The 21,446-nt window shown below is 42.4% G+C and overlaps 1 protein-coding gene across 1 annotated transcript in view; it reads left to right on the top strand.

Moving 5' to 3' along the window:
- The first annotated feature begins 1,878 nt into the window (after positions 1-1,878).
- ST3GAL3 (ST3 beta-galactoside alpha-2,3-sialyltransferase 3) overlaps positions 1,879-21,446 on the top strand; it is a 278,797-nt gene continuing 259,229 nt past the window's right edge. The window contains 1 exon segment of the mRNA XM_029617491.1: positions 1,879-1,918. The gene's annotated coding sequence lies outside the window, so the exon portion shown is untranslated.

Here is a 21,446-nt window from a genome sequence, read left to right as displayed (position 1 = left end):
ATGCTGACTTTGTTCCATTAAACCATGTCTTTCTATATGTTCTGTGATTTTGATGTTTAGAACACTTTCCACTATTTTTCCTGGCACTGAAGTCAGGCTAACCGGTCTGTAGTTTCCCGGATCGCCCCTGGAGCCCTTTTTAAATATTGTGGTTACATTTGCTATCCTCCAGTCTTCAGGTACAATGGATGATTTTAATGATAAGTTACAAATTTTTACTAATAGGTCTGAAATTTCATTTTTTAGTTCCTTCAGAACTCTGGGGTGTATACCATCCGGTCCAGGTGATTTACTACTCTTCAGTTTGTCAATCAGGCCTACCACATCTTCTAGGTTCACCGTGATTTGATTCAGCCCATCTGAATCATTACCCATGAAAACCTTCTCCATTACGGGTACCTCCCCAACATCCTCTTCAGTAAACACCGAAGCAAAGAAATCATTTAATCTTTCCGCGATGGCCTTATCTTCTCTAAGTGCCCCTTTAACCCCTCGATCATCTAACGGTCCAACTGACTCCCTCACATGCTTTCTGCTTTGGATATATTTAAAAATGTTTTTACTGTGAGTTTTTGCCTCTACAGCCAACTTCTTTTCAAATTCTCTCTTAGCCTGTCTTATCAATGTCTTACATTTAACTTGCCAATGTTTATGCTTTATCCTATTTTCTTCTGTTGGATCCTTCTTCCAATTTTTGAATGAAGATCTTTTGGCTAAAATAGCTTCTTTCACCTCCCCTTTTAACCATGCCGGTAATCGTTTTGCCTTCTTTCCACCTTTCTTAATGTGTGGAATACATCTGGACTGTGCTTCTAGAATGGTATTTTTTAACAATGAGGATTTGAACCCGGATGTTCTTACATGCAGTATAATTAGGGAGAGGTCGCTGCTTGCCTAGCATAGGCAGCAGGATGCCTTGGTTATTTCTTTAGCAAATGGTTAAAAATGAGACAGGGCACCACCTGCTGCAGGCAGGAAGCTTGTACACCTTACAGCTAGATTATCTCCTTAGCGCGCTTACGGGCTGATACAGTAAAAGTCGCGGAAGAGCAGGTGAACGCCCGCTCTCCAGGCGCGCGCACAGGCCAGTAAACTAAAATATTTAAATTAGGGCCGGCGGTAAAAAGAGGCGCTAGGGACACTAGCGCGTCCCTAGCGCCTCTTTTTGGACAGGAGCGGCGGCTGTCAGCGGGTTTGACAGCCGATGCTCAATTTTGCCGGCGTCTGTTCTCAAACCTGCTGACAGCCACGGGTTGGGAAAACGGACGCTGGCAAAATTGAGTCTCCGGTTTTCGAGCCGTGGGCCGATTTCAAATTTTTATTTTATTTTTTTTAACTTTTTTTAACTTTCGGGACCTCCGACTTAATATCACCATGATATTTTGGACAGGAGCGGCGGCTGTCAGCGGGTTTGACAGCAGTTTTTACTGCTTTTCTGTGCACTTTCCCGGTGCCCGGAGAAATTAATGTCTACCTTTGGGTAGGTGCTTGGCTGTACATTTTGCTTTCTGAATCGCGCGGGAATACCTAATAGGGCCATCAACATGCATTTGCATGTTGCGGGCGCTATTAGGTTCGGGGGGTTGGATGCACGTTTTCGAAAAAGTTTTCAAAAACGCGCGTCCAATCGCGGGTACTGTATCAGCCTGTTAGTGGTGGTAGGAGGAAGGAAGGGGTGACAACTAGAGTTAGAATGGTGTAGACATGGACAACTAGCAGATTGGTTCGGTGAAATGATACTCATGTGTTGACATCTACCATATTCATATACTCCAATCTGCCTCTTGACAGATGGAAGGAACAGCCTCTGTTTCAGGGATGGGAGGGCCTTAATGAACTTTCTTATTAAATGCTATTTTCTGGTTTTGTTTCCAGAATATGATCACCTGGGTTTCCTGCTGAACTTGGACTCCAGACTGTAAGTTGAATACAAGGGTTATTTTTCTTTCTGCTTGTGGCTGTTTTTCTTGGAGACCGTGGGTATTGGGGGAGGAGTGGACACTGTGTCAGGGCTGGAAGAAAGGAATTTTCCTGACTGTCTATGGGGGCTCAGGATTGATAAACACCGGGAAATCTTTATTGAGCACAGACTCAGGCCGAGTTTCGCTCATAGAGCTGCATCAGGGGCTAGCAAGATAAAACAATTACGAAGACATGTAAACACATAAAAATACAAATACAAACATTTAAAAATATATACACCATACATAAAAAATTATATAAAATAATAATAAACAGACGTACCTCAAAATACCATAATTATAAAATTAAACATTTTAGACATATTATGTGCAATGATTATGTGTTCCCATATTGAGCATGCTCTAAAAATGTATAGATCATTTAACCCATTGATGCTGTATGTCAGAAATAGGTGCTGCAGAAAGATTTTTTACCTATGTATTCTATTGTAGATAGAAAATCTCCATATACCTGGTAAACTTTGTCAGTGTGCTAAAAGAACAGACATAAATACCATAAGGCAGACACATTCCACTAGTATGGAAACAAGATAACAAGTCATTTCAACAAAATGTGGTGGAAAAGAAACAGTATCGAAGCTTATAAGAAAAAGTTACTAACTGCTCTTTGCTTAAAAGATTTCTATCAGCACTATTAAAACACGATTGAGAACATGGTTCTTCATTAAAAAATATATGTAAAGCTATATAACCGTTCCACATCAATTGATGACACAGTCAAACAACAGGACATACAGCGTTGTATTCTAATATGATGTATATACCTAATGTAACAACCATTTAAAAAAAATATTTTAACCCCACATTGATTGATGGCTCAGTCAAAAAGAGTTCTGCTCTATGAAATAGAGCGAGGTAACATTTAAAAACTATGTAAATAATTACTTAGACACCGCGGTTCTGCAAACAATTCATCAAAGAATGCATATCAATCACAATACATGTTTCTAAGTACCGTATATTGTTGGCGCCACAATTATGTGAAAATGACGAAGGCTCAATCAAATATTTTGTGGTAGTATCATGCTTTACTATATAACTTAAAATACTGTAGGTAAATAAAGAAATCTTAAAAGCCTTACCGCCACGATTAGATCAGCGTCTCACATCGGCTGATGGATAAATCACACCCCAATGAATCACAAGCCACCACGCCGAGGTAAACAAAATACAGTCGGTCAGTATTGCACCAGAAGTGCCGTCCAAAGCGTTGACCAGCCATCTTATTCCTTCCTTTTCGCGCCAATTTAAAAAAAAAAAAATAAAAAAAAAAAAAACACCACTGTGTTGTAATGTAAAATAAATTGTAAATAAAACATAGCTAATCTATTTACCATCAAGGTACCAAAGTAGAAATCAAAAATATGAAAACACAATGGAGGAATGAAAATGAATAAAAAAGAGAAATAAAACCCGATCACATTAGTTAAATTAACAGACGGGACCAACCAGTGAAAAGCATATTACTTTAATTAATAAAATAGCTAAGATACCGCGGGACTGAGAAATATTAGTTTTCTCAGCATATGTTAATAAGAATGCTCAAACAGTTTTGCACACAGCTGATTAAAACAGCTCAACCAGTTTTGTGCACGGCTGAATAAGAAACTACTATATATAAGCATTTCAACTAATGGCGCAGTCATAGAAGAGTATTACTCAAAAAATGTCATTTAGGACTTACTACCACAAAATTGTCAAGGTGACACATAAGCTAGGGTGCAATCACTCGATTGTGGAACAATATGGTAATGCCAAAGAAAAAATAGTAAAACTTGCTATCATGACTGTGTCAGCATCTGACAGCGGCCGGTGGTTCGATTTGAACACCAACCACCACACAAGTGATAGCAAATACAATCAGTCAATGGGCCGGGGAAACATAAACCAGACTACTTATTCCTTGTTGATGCGCTCAAATATAATTCTTATATGTATATTTATAAATAGCACCAATAATAATAATAAATATAATAATATATTATATACACTAATAAAAATTACCATGAACAATTGGGAACACATATACATTACAAAAAACAGGAGAATAATCTAAAAAAGGTACAAATCAAACGAACAGGGGATATCAGTGGCACTTAAAAAACAATCTTAAAAACCATACAGCAAATTAAAATGGAATACCAAACAGAATCATAAAAAGACAGAAAAATCGATTTCATTGTTCAGACCATTAGGGGACATTGTATTGAAGTAAAAAATAAATTGTTGTTCCAGCCTTAAAAGATGTTGGTCGAAATTACCTCCTCGCCAATTTTTATTCAATTTTTTTAATAACACAAAATCTGTATTCATCAAATTGGTGGCCGACGTCAATACTGTGTGCTACTAAGGGTTTACCGTCAATCTTTCTATTAACTGCACTTTTATGTTCTATTATGCGTTTGTTTAACGGTCTGATAGTCTTGCCTATATATATCTTTTTACATGGACAAATAGCAGCGTAAATCACTCCTTCACTTTTACAATTAGTAAAACATTTAAGAACATATTCTTTATCTGTCGTACCTATTTTGAGACTTGTGGTTCTTAGATTGACATTGCAGACGCTACATTTCCCACATGGTCTGTGACCTGCTGGTCTTATATGTTGCGGTCTGGCAATGGGTAACGAAGAAGGTGACAGAATATCTCTCAGATTTTTGTCACGCTTAGGCCATGGCAGAATGGAGTCTGCCATGGCCCCGCCAGCCTCCGCTTCATTTCGGGCCATGGCAGGATGGGCTCCGCTATGGCCTAGCCAGGCTTCTTGCACTGGGAGGGGGCGAGCTGTGCGTGCCCGCAAGAAAAGTTGCAACATCTACAGCTTAGAGCTACATACGTGCGTGAGCGCAGAACTTATCCCGTGTACGTGTATAACTTAGAGGGAACCTTAGTGGTGGTGGTCAGCAGCACTGTTCTGGGGGGAGAGTCAGGGAAGATGCAATAGCTTCCCAAGTTAGTGGTGCATGGCACACTCCATTTTAAAGTTGGTGATTCTCGTGCACCACCGTTCACTACGCCCATGCCTATACTACCCCTGTTTCTCATAGGTTGAGTCCTTGTGTTCCAGGGGCCGGCAGGCAAGTGTCCCTGAGGGCATTCAGAGAGAGAATGTCCAGAGATGGGTTGAGGTGAGGGCAGGCAATGATCAGACAATTACCGGGTTCAGGCCAAGAGTCGCGGCAGGCAAGAGACAGGTCTGGGTCTATAGCAGAAGTTAATACCAGGTAGACAAGAGAAGAACCAGAGCAGGGCAAGGCAAGGAGCAGGAGTGAGGCAGGTAGGATCAGGAACACAGCAAGACCTGTGGAGAAAAAGTTATTCCCTCTAACTTGCTCCACAATAAAAATAGACAAATCTGTTGCAGTACAAGGTAGCCACATTTATTAATGTAATATTACATGAGGATCATCACACTTAAGGCAAATTCTCAACATATGTTATTAAAGTCCAGTACATACAATCAGGCTTATATTCTGTTTATTTGTACAAAATCATGGTTCAGCAAAAAATATTTGATTGATTAATCCTAGTTTTACTTCTGCACTTTGCTTCAACAGCACATTTTTAGATATCTTAGATGTCTTAGGTTAGTATGACCCAGGTTCTGACCTCAATCACCTAGAAGCACAACACATTTTTGTTACCATAAGAAAGGGTCACATCATTATATCTATTTTCTACCAAATGCAATTAATTCTTCAACTTTGACATAGTGGTACTCTGCATATCTAAGTATTTTTCCTCATTATATTTTATCTAGTGCAGGGAGCTTGTTTTGTAACAACTAATACATATCTTTTATTCTTATTAAAATATAAAATAGTTTTCATAGCAAGAATCAGTAAAGAATTTATAAGTTAAATTGAACTATATTGAACAGAGATATACAATAAAACCCCTGACATTGTCAGATCAGGAACACGGCAACACGCACTGCAAGGCTGCCGAAGGATCTGTTGCTGAGGCAAAGCAGCTGGGCCTTCAATATTTAGTTAGTTATTTATTTGTTTTTATATACCGAGGTTCAATTAGACACATCACGCCGGTTTACAGAGTAACATAAGAATCTGTTAACATAGATTTCTTAATTTACATTGAAAGTTTATATCAAGAGTAACAATTTGGACTGTGGAAGTCCTAAGTGTCATATATTATGACAGACATAGTGAAAACATTCTAACTTTGTAACAAATATAATAAGATAACAGAAGTAGTGAGAAGCATAAATAGTCGAGCCGGTTACATCATCAAGGGGCGCCGAGGGCTTTCCTGCCGCGATATCTTCATAAGGAGCGGGGCCGTGCATATGGGAAGGTGTCGGCGCGAAGGCCTTGCTATGGTGGCAGCTCGCGATGACGGGGTGAGTGCGGCCAGTTGTGGTCGCCATCCCATAGCCAGCCAGCATTACAGCTGTCTTTCTGGTTAACTGGGTTATTCATCAAACCTTGTTAGGGCTCATATTGCACAATATATACGATATTTTGCATCTTCCCACCCAGATTCTCTCCCTTGTTACAATGACCACCTTTGCATGAGATTTGCATGCACGAATATTGCAAGTATATGCAAATAAGTCCATTAATAGGCAATATGATGCAAATATTTTATTGCAGCCAGCCAAGAAGGAGGTCAGCCATAATAAAATAACAATACCTCCTTGGTAAGCGTTAGATATGCGACAGGAGGCCCAGGATCCTAATATTGGTCTTGAGACTTCCGTCACACATTTAAAGCAGCCAGGAAAAAAAAAATTGGCCAAACGGTGAGGTTGAGTGGAGGCCCTGACTCCTTAAAAATTGAAAAAAAAAGTTTTAATTATGTGTGCGGCAACAGCTCCCCACAATGTCCAAGCTTCTCGCCTCCCAAAAACCCCCAAGGTACATTCCAATTACCCCCCAGACCTCCAGCCGTATTGTTAGGGAAGCCTTCCCACCTCCCCACACCCCTGAGAGCAAGATCTGCCCACCCTTTCCCTGCACCCATCACTGTCGGCACCATTTTCCAAAATGATGCCGACCTGATCTTGACCAGCCTTGCTGTTGGGGAGGGATCTTGCTCTTGGGGGGCTTTGCTGTCAGTGGGGGCAGGGGAGGAGGGATCTTGATCTCGAGGAGTCAGGTATGGGGTGGGAGGGCTTTGCTCTCGGGGGGTGGGGGATGGAGGGAGGATTCTGCTGTTGGGGGGGCCCACTGCTGCCATCGCATGTTTAATTAAAACCTTTTTTCTATTTTTGGGGAGTCGGCCTCCGGTTGAAACAGGGTCAGCACTGACCCTGCTCAACCTCTCAGTTTAGCTGTGGATTTTGTTTTTTGGAGGGGTCAATGTCCCTTTAAGACTATGGTGGGCCCATGAGGTTGGGGCCACTAATGCACTGAAAGGTTGCTTGCCGCGTGCTTTTGTGTCGCAGTGTTTGACCACCACAGAAAAGAATGCGCCATCGAGTCCCATTGCGTTTTCTGAGGAGGGGCCCCACTATCGCGACGACACCCCTCCTGCAATTGTGGGAGTCCTCTTGTGAAAATAAAACAGCTTGATGAATCTAGGCCTAAGTCTGGTTGGGCCAAAGAGCTGACCTAAGTTAGCATTCAATAGTGCGGTTGCCCGCAGAGGTAGCTGGATAACTTTGCTATCTGGACTGTTTGAATATGAGCCTCTGAGAAGATCCATCAGACCTAACTAGGAAACTAAAGGGACGTGTTTAGGTGAGGGACTCACATAACCCACAAATAACATGAAAATAGTTTAAGAAAATAATAAGAAAAAATGGATGAAAAGAACTGAAGTTCTGCTAAGGAAATCACATCCAATATCGCCGAGGACAAAAATGGAAAGTCCAGCGCATGCTCAGAAAGGTCTGTGGCCGTTTGTTAGGCGCAGTCCAAGATGGTGTCCGAGTGAGAAGCGGAAGAAAGCAGGCTCTTTGGAGTTACACATCTTTTCCTTGAATTCTGATTGAGGATTTACAAATGCCGCACACGCAGCGCAAGGCCCGACTCCGTGAGAGCCAGGCAGCTATGGAACCATCAGACACTGGACAAGGCACTATACCTGCTCTCTTCGCGAGGACGCCGAATCAGCCGGGGGCGAGTGCCGCGACGGAATGGGGAGGTGAGCGAACGTCCCCCGCCCAGGCAGAGGAAATCTCGCTAAGTCCCGGCGCGCCTGAGACGTCGTCCCCACCTCTGCGAGAAAGTGAGATCCGGGACTCAACACCAAATGGGTCACCGTTAAACCAGGAAGTGGAAGGAGGTCGGAGCCTGGTTGAAATCGGAGGAACGAGCCGGCTCGGAGGATATATACCCCCGCTGCTGGGAGAAAGCCCCAAATCACTTTCGCAGACTACTCCACGGGACAGCAGGAAAGGGTGAGTCAACTATAGAATTAAAACCCTTTCTTGTGAAACCGGAGGCAGTAACGATGGAAAGTCTGTGGGAAGCAATGGCTGCTATTGAAACAGCCATTGTGCATCTATCGGACTCTAATAGAAGAACGTCGTCCCCACCTCTGCGAGAAAGTGAGATCCGGGACTTAACACCAAATGGGTCACCGTTAAACCAGGAAGTGGAAGGAGGTCGGAGCCTGGTTGAAATCGGAGGAACGAGCCGGCTCGGAGGATATATACCCCCGCTGCTGGGAGAAAGCCCTGAATCACTTTCGCAGACTACTCCACGGGACAGCAGGAAAGGGTGAGTCAACTATAGAATTAAAACCCTTTCTTGTGAAACCGGAGGCAGTAACGATGGAAAGTCTGTGGGAAGCAATGGCTGCTATTGAAACAGCCATTGTGCATCTATCGGACTCTAATAGAAGAACTGTTGAAAATGAGAAAAGATTTGGAGGCTCAAGATAACAAACTGCGAGAAATAGATATTAAGATAGAAAATATTGAGAGGCAACATCAAAATATTATTCACCATGAGACTGTGATTAATAAAAAAGTTGAAAATATTGAGAACTCTCTCCGCAGTTTAAATGTGAGGGTCCTTAACTTTCTGGTCATCCCTCAGATGCCAGCACTTGATTTGTTTAAGAAATATCTACTGGAGGTATTGAGAATACCATTGGAAGCATTGCCGTTAATTCTTAAGGCTTATTATTTGCCTCAAAAAAAAAAAAGTGTGGCTGACCAGGAGAAGGAAGAACCTCAAGCGCAAATGAATATCTCCGAATTGTTAGAACTTTCAATAGAAGATTCAATTACTAATAGAGGTGTACTATTTGTTAATTTTGCTTTCGCTACAGAAAAAAATGTCATGAGAGTGTTTTTCCGCAAAAGATTTGGATATTCCCCGATATTACCCGGTTGACAGAGGAGAGGAGAAAAAAGTTTGTTGATTTAAGGATAGAAGCTTTAGCTATTTGTTCTAAATTTGTTATTCGCTACCCTTGTAATTGTGTAGTAAAGTATCAAAATGCTACATACGTTTTCTTCGAACCTTCTTGATTACGTTTCTTTATTGACTCACATAAGGTAACTGCCATGGCAGTACAGTAGGCATAAAGTTGGCACCCTCTTGATCGCCACAAATTATTTTTTCTTATTTCTTAAGATTGGCTCGCTCAGAGATCTATGTATTAGTATCCGCCCCCTAAATTCTTATTAGAAGGATGATAATAATATAATTATTTCTGTATAATGTTTGCTTGAGATTATTGTTGGTATGTTATTAACATCCGATTTTCCAATCACAATGTTATATTTGTGTAAACAAATTTAAAATGCAATAAAAATAAAATAAAAAAAAAAAAAGAAAGGTCTGTGGCCTTTTTCCACATAGGCACAATTGGGCAACGTCAACCACTTCTGTGGTTTAAGGAAAGATCTGGTAAAGATTCAATCGGCAATGACTGTAGCTCTCTGTGTGACTGGTGATTCACCTTGTCTTTAGAGAAATAACAATGTTCACATACATAGACACTCCTAGTAATCAAATACTTTAATATAATAAAGTGATGAGGGGAAGAAAGGTCCTCTTACAATTTGTAAATAAACACAAGTAACTCAAGCTCTGTCTGTCCATCGCCCCTCTAACTGCACAACCTGTCCTGACCGCACTCCAGTTTCATTGCAAGTTCTGAGGGGTGAAAGTTGTTAGTTTTGGCTCTGTCGTTATTTTTGACAAGGAAAACCTTTGATTTGTGCAGATGTTTTCTCCCTGTTGGATGGAGGAGGTGACAGAGCTCCTGGCACTCTTTACAAGTTTCCATACTGGTGACAGTAAAACAGCTCCCAAGAAGACATCAAAGCCCACATCTGTGATCCCACTGGCAAGCAGCTTTGTGCTTCTTGCACACTCACATCTTGATACAATAGTGGCCAGCAAGACTTCTTCTTGTCTGATCCCTTTACTGTATATGAAGTAAACACATTTTAAGTGATAAGTGATACTTTCTTATTTAATATATCATTCACCTGATGAAGGGAGCACAGCTTTCATCAGAGAGCTGACGTTACTCCACTAAAAAAGCAGCACCTACAGCTTGTTTGTTGACTCTTTTTTCTACAATGATAACTTAAAAGGGACACTACATCTCCCATGAACAAGAGCACATTCTTACAAAATTCTGATGCCCTATAGCACAGAATTACATAGTGCAAAAATAGTGGTATGGGATAATATGTTAAAGAATGTGTCAAAAAGGGTAGTGAAGACATTTCTGAAATATAGATTAACTGGGTGATCTGTCTGAAAGTAGAAAAGAAAAGCACATCTGAATTATGTAACGAACAAATGTAATAAATACATATATTGGGCCCAATATTCAAAGTGCATATAAGTAGGACTTATCCGGCTATCTAGCAAGCCGTTGAATATCTTCAGCAGTCACTAGATAGCTGGATAAGTCACTTATCCCACTATCTCTTAGTTGGTCAATTTGTGGGCAGGCTATGGGATCGGGGCTGCATTACTTAGCCGGATACATTATCTGGCTAATTGGCGATCTTCAGCCTTAGCCGGATAACTAAGTTAGACTTGCCAACAAGCAGGTTTAACTTAGCTGGATATAACTTAGCCAGCTAAGTAGCGGTTTATCTGTGGATATAGCCATGCTCCTGAATATCCTTTGTAACTTAGCTGGATATAACTTAGCCAGCTAAGAAGCGGTTTATCCGTGGATACAGCCATGCTCCTGAATATCCTTTGTAACTTAGCTGGGTCTGAATCCAGCTAAGTAGCGGTTTATCCGTGGATACAGCCATGCTCCTGAATATCCTTTGTAACTTAGCTGGATATAACTTAGCCAGCTAAGTAGCGGTTTATCCGTGAATACAGCCATGCTCCTGAATATCCTTTGTAACTTAGCTGGATATAACTTAGCCAGCTAAGTAACGGTTTATCCGTGGATATAGCCATGCTCCTGAATATCCTTTGTAACTTAGCTGGATATAACTTAGCCAGCTAAGTAGCGGTTTATCCGTGGATATAGCCATGCTCCTGAATATCCTTTGTAACTTAGCTGGATATAACTTAGCCAGCTAAGTAGCGGTTTATCCGTGGATGTAGCCATGCTCCTGAATATCCTTTGTAACTTAGCTGGATATAACTTAGCCAGCTAAGTAGCGGTTTATCCGTGGATATAGCCATGCTCCTGAATATCCTTTGTAACTTAGCTGGCTAAGTCATATCCGGCTAAGTTACATATCCGGGCAGATTTGAATATCTGGTCCATTATATGCTATGTTGGTTGGATGAAAGTGGTTTAGACACGTATAAAAGACATGATCATCAAAAGGTAGATTGTAAAGATGAAAGTTTTTTCATACAGTTAGCAAGCAGGCAGGAGCCATGTGATTCCTACTGACAAATCAAGGCATTGAAAATCCAGCATGAAAACGTATTTAAATGACCACCCAGCTCAGTGAAGTAACAAAGCATGGATTCAAAGAAGACAGAGGTAACTTTGTCCATTACAGTTCTTGTCACCATAATAATGTATTTTTATTAAAGTCTGAGAATGTTTATCACAAATTTTTTATTTGCAGAAAGAAATATATGCCTCTAGCATTTCAAGGTTTCAAGGGTTTAAAATTAAGTAGTTAGCTCACTTGAAGAAGCAGAATACAGAAAAACTGTGGGCCAGCTGAAATCTGAGGAAAAATCTATTGTGTTGCTGGGTGGAACCTTTTGGAACCGTAGAGAAAAAGATTTATTGTTTGTCATCACTGGGAGCCACCTACAACCATGTGGAGCTTTTAGCAGAGTCTTGAAGGTTTAAGTGGAAAACGGAAACATAAGTATTACATCAGATGACACATACATATCCGTGGTACGCCTTTACATTGCAATGCAATATATCTTCTAGAATGGAAGCGTTTAGCAGTTTATAAGTTACAGTGATGTATATGGCAACATTATCTTCTGTGTTCTTTAAAATAAGTTTTTTGGACTGTTGTGTAGTAACTTGGACGATAGTGACTTGGAAAACAGCCTGGAGGAAAAAGGAGGCAGACTCTGACTGTTTCCTTTATGTACAATTTATTTATAGTGAAAAGCAAAGTCAAACAAAGAATGCGGCTCACCTTAAATTCAGGTAGCACACAGACATCAAACATAGCAGGTCTTCACATATTCTGAGCTCCTTCTTGCTCCCTGGGGCCTGTCTAACCCTTCTAGGCCCTGGTGAGGGGCTACCCTTGTGAGGGGCTCCTCCCTTCACTCAGGATTCCTTGTGAGTCTGAATCTTAAACATAGAAATTAAGGCAGAAAAGGACCAACGGTCCATCTAGTCTGCCCAGCAAGCTTCCCATGGTAGTATTTGCAATGCAGTGCAAGTTATCCCCATGTATTAGTCAGTGCTGTTTGATGTGCTTTGCTTATGGACTTGGTCATAGAAGTAGTCCTGTGTTTTTCCCTAATGTCTGGGTATCAGTACTGGGTATCAGTACTGTAAAGGGTAGTAACTGCTGCTCTGTGCAGGTTACCTCCATGCTTATTAGTTCCCCAGACTGTAAAAGTGGGGTCCGTCATTGGTTGTGGTCTGAATCCAGTTCCCTTTTTTCCTCTTGCTGTTGAAGTGGAGAGCAATGTTGGAGTTGCATCAAAAGTATCAAGGCTTATTGGTTAAGGGTAGTAACTACCGCAGTAATCTCCATGCCTTCTGCTAAGGGTAGTAACCACCGTATAACCACCGTACCAGCAAGTTACTTCCTGCACACATCTCATTTCTGTCCTCTAGCCTAAAGAGATCCACAGTGTTTATCCCATGCCCCTTTCAATTCTTTGATGGTTTTCATCTTCACCACTTCCTCTGGAAGGGCATTCCAGGTCTCCATTACCCTCTCCATGAAGAAATATTTCCTGATTTTGGTTCTAAGTTGTGCCCTCTGGAGTTTCATTTTGTGACCCCGAGTTCTCTTGTTTTCTTTCCAGGGTTTTTAAGGAGGACAGAATGAGACAGCTGTGCCTAATCCATTAAGGTAGTCTGAGGGGGCACCATGGAGTCCAAAAGGGAGGACAGTGAACTGGAAAAGTCCCCCTGGCGTTGAGGACGCAGTCTTCTCCTTCACCACTGGGTGCGAGGCACTTGCCAATACACTTTTGTAAGGTCCAAGGTAGAGATGAACTGGGCTGATCCCAGATACTCAATCAGCTCATCCACTCGAAGCATCAGATATGAGTCAAGATTTGAGACCTCGTTGACCTTTTTAAAGTGAATGCAGAACCTTATGCTCCCTTCTGGCTTTGGCACCAACACTATGGGTAAGGACCAATCAGAGTTAGACTCCTCTATCACTCTGAGCCAGAGCATCTCCTTCACTTTGGTATCAGTGACATTGCGCCTGGCCTCAGGAATCCTTTAGGTTTGTTGCCGCACAACAACTCCAGGAGGTATAATGATGTTATGCTCCACCAGGTAGTTACGACCTGGTAGGTTCAAGAAGTGCTCCTTGTTTTGCTTCACCAGCTGCTTTAAGCAAGCTGTGTGGTGGACAGCTGCTCTCCAAAAGGACTCTGGGTTTGGCCAACTTCAGGTCTGACCTCTGGACCAAATCTTTTTCTTGTACCATTCCACGCACCTGTGGAATCCACTTTTTCAGAAGGTTTATGTGATAGAACTTGAGGAAATAGTGGACTCTTGGTCGCTGCAAGAGGTGACACCTCCCACATGCCAAGTTCCCTGAGGACTTGCAGCGATAGGCTACTCTCAGCAAGAGATGGAAACAGAGGAAGGGAAGCTTTATTACACCGCTGTAATGAAGATGGTGCTGTCCAAGGGGCGGACAGTGCTGTAGTCAGGATATCTCTCCGAGACTCCGTACTCTCCGAGACTGTGCTGATGAGTCCTCACCCGGAAGTAGCGAAGGTCCGGTAGTACTCCCGCAGCGTGGGACAGGCCGTGAACCCTGGAGGGTGGTACGCAGAGAGCTAGGAGCGTAGCAGTACTCACAGCGTGAGAGCAATGAAGGCTTCCTCTGGTAGATGAGTGACGAGGGACCCAAGGTCTGAGGTGCAGGATACCCAGAGCTGGATAAGCCCTCGAGGAGCGCGAGTACCTATAATTACTGAGAGTTCCTGAAAGAAAGCAGACAAAACCCCCGAGGAGCGGGTGTCCCAAGGTTAGGCTGAGCAGGAAGCGAGAGGTCCCCGAGGAGCGGGTACCCAGAGCTTCTGCAGGTAGCGGTTACCCGGAGGGCGAGGTGGAATCCAAACGAACAGCTACGAAGCGGTTGGAGAAGCAAAGCCATAGTCCAAACAAGTAGCTGGAAAAAGGCAGAATTAGCTGGATGGAGATCCTTGCTAACTCAACCACTGACGGTGAGTTGAGTGTTTAAATACCCCAAAAGGGGTGGAGTCCTTCCTGGGTACTGCCCAGGGTTTCCCGCGCTGACCCCTTTAAGAAAGGGGCCGGTCTTGCCACGCGAGTCTTAGAAGATGGGGGGTGGGGCTTCAGCGGCGGTGGCGTTCCTGCCGCCGAAAGAGGCCTCCCGACGCTTGAGCCGACCCCGGAGGAAGCGGGCGCACCCTCAACCCCAGCGTCGGAGCCCCGGAGGACAGCGGTCCGCCGACCGGTGCAACAGATCTGAGTTTTCTTTCATTTATCTGGCTGGGCTATTTTGTAATCCACGGGCCCTGTTTTCTTCAAAACTTCATAGGGTCCTTGCCAACAGGCTAAAAGCTTGCTTTCTGAAGAGGGGTGAAGACAAGGACATGATCCCCCAGCTAGAATACTCTTTGTTCCATGTGGCAATTGTAAACTTGGGCTTTTGATAGCCTGAGCCTTCTCTAGACATAGGCGGACTACCTTCCCAGCTTTTTTTAGGTGATCATACACTCAAAGAATGTAGTCCATGAGATTCTGCCCAGGGTTCCCTTCATCTTTCCAAGATTCCCAAGCTATGTCCAAAATTCCTGTTGGGTTAGAAGCCAAATGTCCGATCAGAAAGCTTGCTAATAAGCAACAAGTCTCCATGAAATAAAAAATTTTCTGATCGGACATTTGGCTTCTAACCCATTTTGTTGCCCTCATGGCTTTTTTAGATAGCCTTCCTTGTTGCTTTGTTGGTCCAAAATTCCTGTTGGCCTTCTTCCATAAAGTAATTCAAAAGGGTAAAACCCCATCAAGCTCTGGAGCACTTTGCTGATTGCAAATATAGTAACATATAGTAACATAGTAATGACGGCAGAAAAAGACCAAAATGGTCCATCTAGTCTGCCCAGCAAGCTTCCCAAGGCAGTAACTGCCTCTCCGTGCAGGTTACTCCCAAGCTTTATTTATTCCCATCCTCTAGCCTTTAGGGATCCACAGTGTTTATCCCATGCCCCTTTGAAATCCTTCTCAGTTTTAGTCTATCAAGGTGAGAGTTACCAAGAAGTCTCCTTTGCGTACTGCGGCTATAATGGACCTCAGAGTTGGATCTCAGATAGCATGTAGAGCAGCAAGGAGACCCAGTTCTTGCCATCTTCATCCACAGATTTCCTCAGTAGGTGCTTGAGCATCTGGTTGAAGTGCTCAACAAGGCCATTGGTCTACAGGTGATACATTGAGGTGCGAGGAATTTTTACAGTAAGCAAGGTGCAGAGTTGTTTCATTACCGTGGACATGAATGGGGTCCCCTAATCTGTCAGGATATCCTTGGGCATGAAAAAACTTCCATTAGGGCAGTTGCCACCCTCGGGGTCTTCGTGTTCCATAGCATTACTGCTTCTAGATATCTTGTGGCATTGTCCAGAATGATGAGGATGTACTCTCTAGTGGACCCACTCTTTGAAAGGGGTCTCTATTATGAACATTGGTATGAGAGGTGCTGCCTGTACACAAGCAGGTTTTGTGAGTTGGCAAGTAGGGTAGGAATGGCAATGCAATTGGACCTGTTTATTTAGGCATGGTCAATAAAACTGGGCCAATATTTTCTGTCTGGTCTTTTCCTCCCCAGGTGACTCCCTAAAAGGAAACTCTGCACTAGTTGCAGGATTTATTTATTTATTTATTTATAAATTTTTATATACCGCCGCTCATCAAAGATATCACGTCGGTGTACAGTAAACAGGAACTTACGCCGGAGCGTTTTACATTTAACAGGATCTTCTGGCGATAAGGTTTGGGAACTAGGAGTTGTTCTATCAATTCCCCTTCTATACTTCACTTTGTGATTTGGTAAAGTAGGTCCCATTTCATTACAAATAAGGAGCACTAGGGTCTGTAACCCCCTCTCCAGGGACTCAATTTCCATATACCCTCTGTATATGCTCCTGGGCCTAGCTACGGAGTATCTACTTTTGTGATTGCAGTGGAGCTAGATGACGTTTCAGCCCAGGCATCTAGATTCATCCTCCCCTTGGGCCCACCTGAATCTCCCCCAGGTTATTCCCATTTTCCCACTCAAAGAGGCTAAGTATGACATTCTGGGAGAATTGGTGCTCTTCCACTGACTGTAACCCTTCCTCCCCAGTTGCCTCTAAATTCACAGCATAACTATATTTGTCCTGTTTGCATTGCCTTCATGACTTAGGAGACTTAGAGTCTTTATGATACGGCTCTGGGTCTTCTAAGGGAAAGCGTTCTGGAAACTCCAATCTTCATTGTTGTGGCTGGACAAATCCATTATGAGCTGGTTCCACAAGCTCTCAAAGTTTGTATAGTCCTGCCCTATCACAACGGGGGTAAAGTAGTCAAGAAAGAACTCCCACCTCTATTTTGTCTTGGCTGACTCGGTTCTTCAGTTGTACCTAGCTGGTTGGATACTGACGTTGGACCCTGTGGATACATGCCAGGGTCAATACTCTGTTGTAGTCAGTGTGGATCCACTTCACTAACTCTCTTCAGACAAGCGTTTTCATATTCTGAGTCCTCTGTCTGGGCTGAAACGCCATCTAGCTTCGCTGCAATCACAAAAGTAGAGACTCCCTAGCTAGGGACATACATGAAATTACAAACGTGTGGGGCCACAGCATTAATGTCCATTGGTTCATCTTCCCTGCAGGCACAGTCTCGTGCAAAATGGCCCCTCTCACTGTAGCTAAAGCAAAGTGATCTCGCAGGTTTTTGTGGTTGAGGTGAAAAGTCCAGCCTGTATGGCTCCACCTGCTCCTCTACCTGGGTCTGGAGGTCTCTACTGAGCACATGGTAATTCAGGGACAGACTGAACTTGGTAATAGGCCTCCATCATCTCCAATGCCATCTCTGGCATAAGGTTTGAGTGTCGGCACACCCACTGCCACATAGGGCATTCTAGGCAATCTAGGAACTGTTCCAGCAAAACTGCGTTGGCTACCTCCACCCCAGTCTTCTCTTCTGGGCACTGCCACTTCCAAGCCACATCCTTAAGTTGGTGGAAATAGTTTTGCAGGTTTCCTCTGGCTGAAAAACTCCTTGCCGAAACTGCTGTCTATAGGGTTCCAGGGTAAGTCCCACCCTCTTTAGCTTGGCTGTTTTGACTTCAACATATGTAGTCCTTTCCTCTGGGTTGGTGGTTTGAAGGCAGCTTGACTGCTCCCTGTAAGGAAGTTCCCCAGATAGGTAGTCCATCTATCTTTTGGCCATCCTGCCAAATGAGCGTTCTGTTCAAAGTTTTTCAGGAAATAATCAGGATCTTTTCCCGGGATCTGGAAAGAAATATGACAAGTGAGGTAATCAAAATTGCAGACGATACAAAATTGTTCAAAATAGTTAAATCATAAGCAGATTGTGATAAACTGCAGGAAGACCTTGTGAGACTGGAAAATTGGGCATCCAAATGGCAGATGAAATTTAATGTGGATAAGTGCAGGGTGATGCATATAGAGAAAAATAACCCATGCTATAGTTACACAATGTTGGGTTCCATATTAGGTGCTACAACCCAAGAAAGAGATCTAGGCATCATAGTGGATAACACATTGAAATCGTCGGTTCAGTGTGCTGCGGCAGTCAAAAAAGCAAACAGACTGTTGGGAATTATTAGAAAGGGAATGGTGAATAAAACAGAAAATGTCATAATGCCTCTATCACTCCATGGTGAGACCGCACCTTGAATACTGTGTACAATTCTGGTCGCCGCATCTCAAAAAAGATATAATTGCGGTGGAGAAGGTACAGAGAAGGGTAACCAAAATGATAAAGGGAATGGAACAGCTCCCCTATGAGGAAAGACTAAAGAGGTTAGGGCTGTTCAGCTTGGAGAAGAGACGGCTGAGGAGGGATATGATAGAGGTGTTTAAAATCATGAGAGGTCTAGGACGGATTAATGTGAATCAGTTATTTACTCTTTTGGATAATAGAAAGACTAGGGGGCACTCCATGAAGTTAGCAAGTAGCACATTTAAGACTAATTGGAGAAAATTCTTTTTCACTCAACGCACAATTAAACTCTGGAATTTGTTGTCAGAGGATGTGGTTAGTGCAGTTAGTGTAGCTGTGTTGAAAAAAGGTTTGGATAAGTTTTTGGAGGAGAAGTTCATTACCTGCTATTAATTAAGTTGGCTTAGAAAATATCCACTGCTATTACTAGCAACGGTAACATGGAATAGACTTAGTTTTTGGGTACTTGCCAGGTTCTTATGGCCTGGATTGGCCATTGTTGGAAACAGGATGCTGGGCTTGATGGACCCTTGGTCTGACCCAGTATGGCAGGCTCTTAGGTTCTTATGTTAAATATGACTGGTGACAAGGGTGGTGGCCGGGTTATAGCGGTCTGCATGGTTTGTGCTACCTGAGTTAGTACTGTGTTTTGCTGCATAACTTGTTCTCGCACTACTTCTGCTGGTCAATTTGAATTTGTAAGGCGTTCTGCAATTTCTGCTGTCCTGTAGCAAGTAATTGTATCACTCACTTCATCTTCTTTGCTTTCTGAGCTGCCTCCAAACTATGTATTTCTCTGGGGAAAGAAGAGAGGAAAAAAAAATTCTGTTGGCCTGTCCAGCTGTTACTCACTACTTGACCCCTGACTGTACAAGTGGGATTAGTCTCCTTAGCTGTTGTGACTTCAGCTGAGTGAGTGGAAACAGGGAGCCCCAGGAAAAAAGAGAAAAGAAATCTGCAGGGTTGGGTTTTTTTTGCTGCAGCTGTGGGCCTCTGCCTGTGCTTCCTGCTTAGGCAAGAGGGTCCAACTATTTATTTATTTATTTGTTTATTTTGACATTTTATATACTGTCGTTCCATATAAAGATCATAGCGGCTACTGCCACCATATGTGATAACTTGGGTGATAGCAGCTTGGGAAATAGCCAGGAGGAATAAGGAGGCAGACTCTGGCTGTTTCTTTTATGTGCAATTTATTTACAGCCCAAAGCAAAATCAAACAAAGAACACCGCTTCAGGTAGCACACAGAAGTCAAACAGGTCTTTGCTTAGACTGGGTTCCCTCCTACTCCCTAGGGCCTGACTAACCCTTCTAGGCCCTGAGTTCTTATATTCTGGAGAGGGGCTCCTCCTTTCACTTAGGATTCCTTGTGGGTCTGGATTTTAAGGAGGACCAGATGAGACAGCTGTGTCTGTGCTGATCACTTAAGGTAGTCTGAGGGAGCTTCCTATAGACTCCCTCACATAGTGCATAAAGAGTGACTTATCTCTTGGTTCTTTAAAATACGTTTTTTTGGTCTGTGCATAAAGAATGCATCTCTCGTGCTCTTTAAAATACGTTTTCTGGACTGGTGCATAAAGAGTGACTTTTTTTCTCGTGTTCTTTAAAATACGTTTTTTGGACTGGTGCATAAAGAGTGACTTTTCTCTCGTGTTCTTTGAAATATATTTTCTGGACTGGTGCATAAAGAGTGACTTTTCTCTTGGTTCTTTAAAATACGTTTTCTGGACTGGTGCATAAAGTGACTTTTCTCTCGTGTTCTTTGAAATATATTTTCTGGACTGGTGCATAAAGAGTGACTTTTCTCTCGTGTTCTTTAAAATACGTTTTCTGGACTGGTGCATAAAGAGTGACTTTTCTCTTGCTTCTTTAAAATACGTTTTCTGGACTGGTGCATAAAGTGACTTTTCTCTCGTGTTCTTTGAAATATATTTTCTGGACTGGTGCATAAAGAGTGACTTTTCTCTCGTGTTCTTTGAAATATATTTTCTGGACTGGTGCATAAAGAGTGACTTTTCTCTCGTGTTCTTTGAAATATATTTTCTGGACTGGTGCATAAAGAGTGACTTTTTTCTCGTGTTCTTTAAAATACGTTTTTTGGACTGGTGCATAAAGAGTGACTTTTCTCTCGTGTTCTTTAAAATATATTTTGTGGACTGGTGCATAAAGAGTGACTTTTCTCTCGTGTTCTTTAAAATATATTTTGTGGACTGGTGCATAAAGAGTGACTTTTCTCTCGTGTTCTTTGAAATATATTTTGTGGACTGGTGCATAAAGAGTGACTTTTCTCTCGTGTTCTTTAAAATACGTTTTCTGGACTGGTGCATAAAGAGTGACTTTTCTCTCATGTTCTTTAAAATATGTTTTCTGGACTGGTGCATAAAGAGTGACTTTTCTCTCATGTTCTTTTTAAAGAACACAGTTATAAAGGAACTCAAAAAGAGGAAGGCAGGGAAGAATATCTGGTGAAGTTGAAGGAGATGAGGAAATAAAGGTTTATGAAAATCAAGTGGAGGAAAAGATTTCCAAAGAGGCGAAGTATATAATAAAACATTTTTTAGATATATCCAGGAAAGGAGGAAGACCAGAGTTAGTATTGTAAGACTGAAAAGAGACAAGTTGCAAGGTTGGGAGAAAGGCAAAGAAATAGAAATATTAAATAAATGCTTCAGTTTGGTATTCCCTGGAGCTGAACCGTTGCTGGCTAGCAAGAGTATGGATAACAGTGGAGTAGATACATTTACAGAGGTCACATAGTACCCAGTTATTTACCCACGTAACTCTGTCCGGCTAGCATTGAATATCAGTAGTGCCCAGACAAGCTCAAATTGTGCTCTGGGGACTCCCCTAGTGCTGCTTCTGTTCATCTGGATTGAAATTTCCCTGGATAAAAGGGAATTTAAAATAAACCCTTTGAATATTAACTTCAGTGGAATTTAGGCTACATGTACTAATGGCAA

This window comes from Rhinatrema bivittatum, chromosome 10 (assembly GCF_901001135.1).
Source record: "Rhinatrema bivittatum chromosome 10, aRhiBiv1.1, whole genome shotgun sequence".
In the NCBI taxonomy this organism is placed as follows: Eukaryota; Metazoa; Chordata; class Amphibia; order Gymnophiona; family Rhinatrematidae; genus Rhinatrema; species Rhinatrema bivittatum.
Note: the sequence above shows the minus strand (reverse complement) of the source record. Positions and strands in the feature narration are given on the sequence as shown.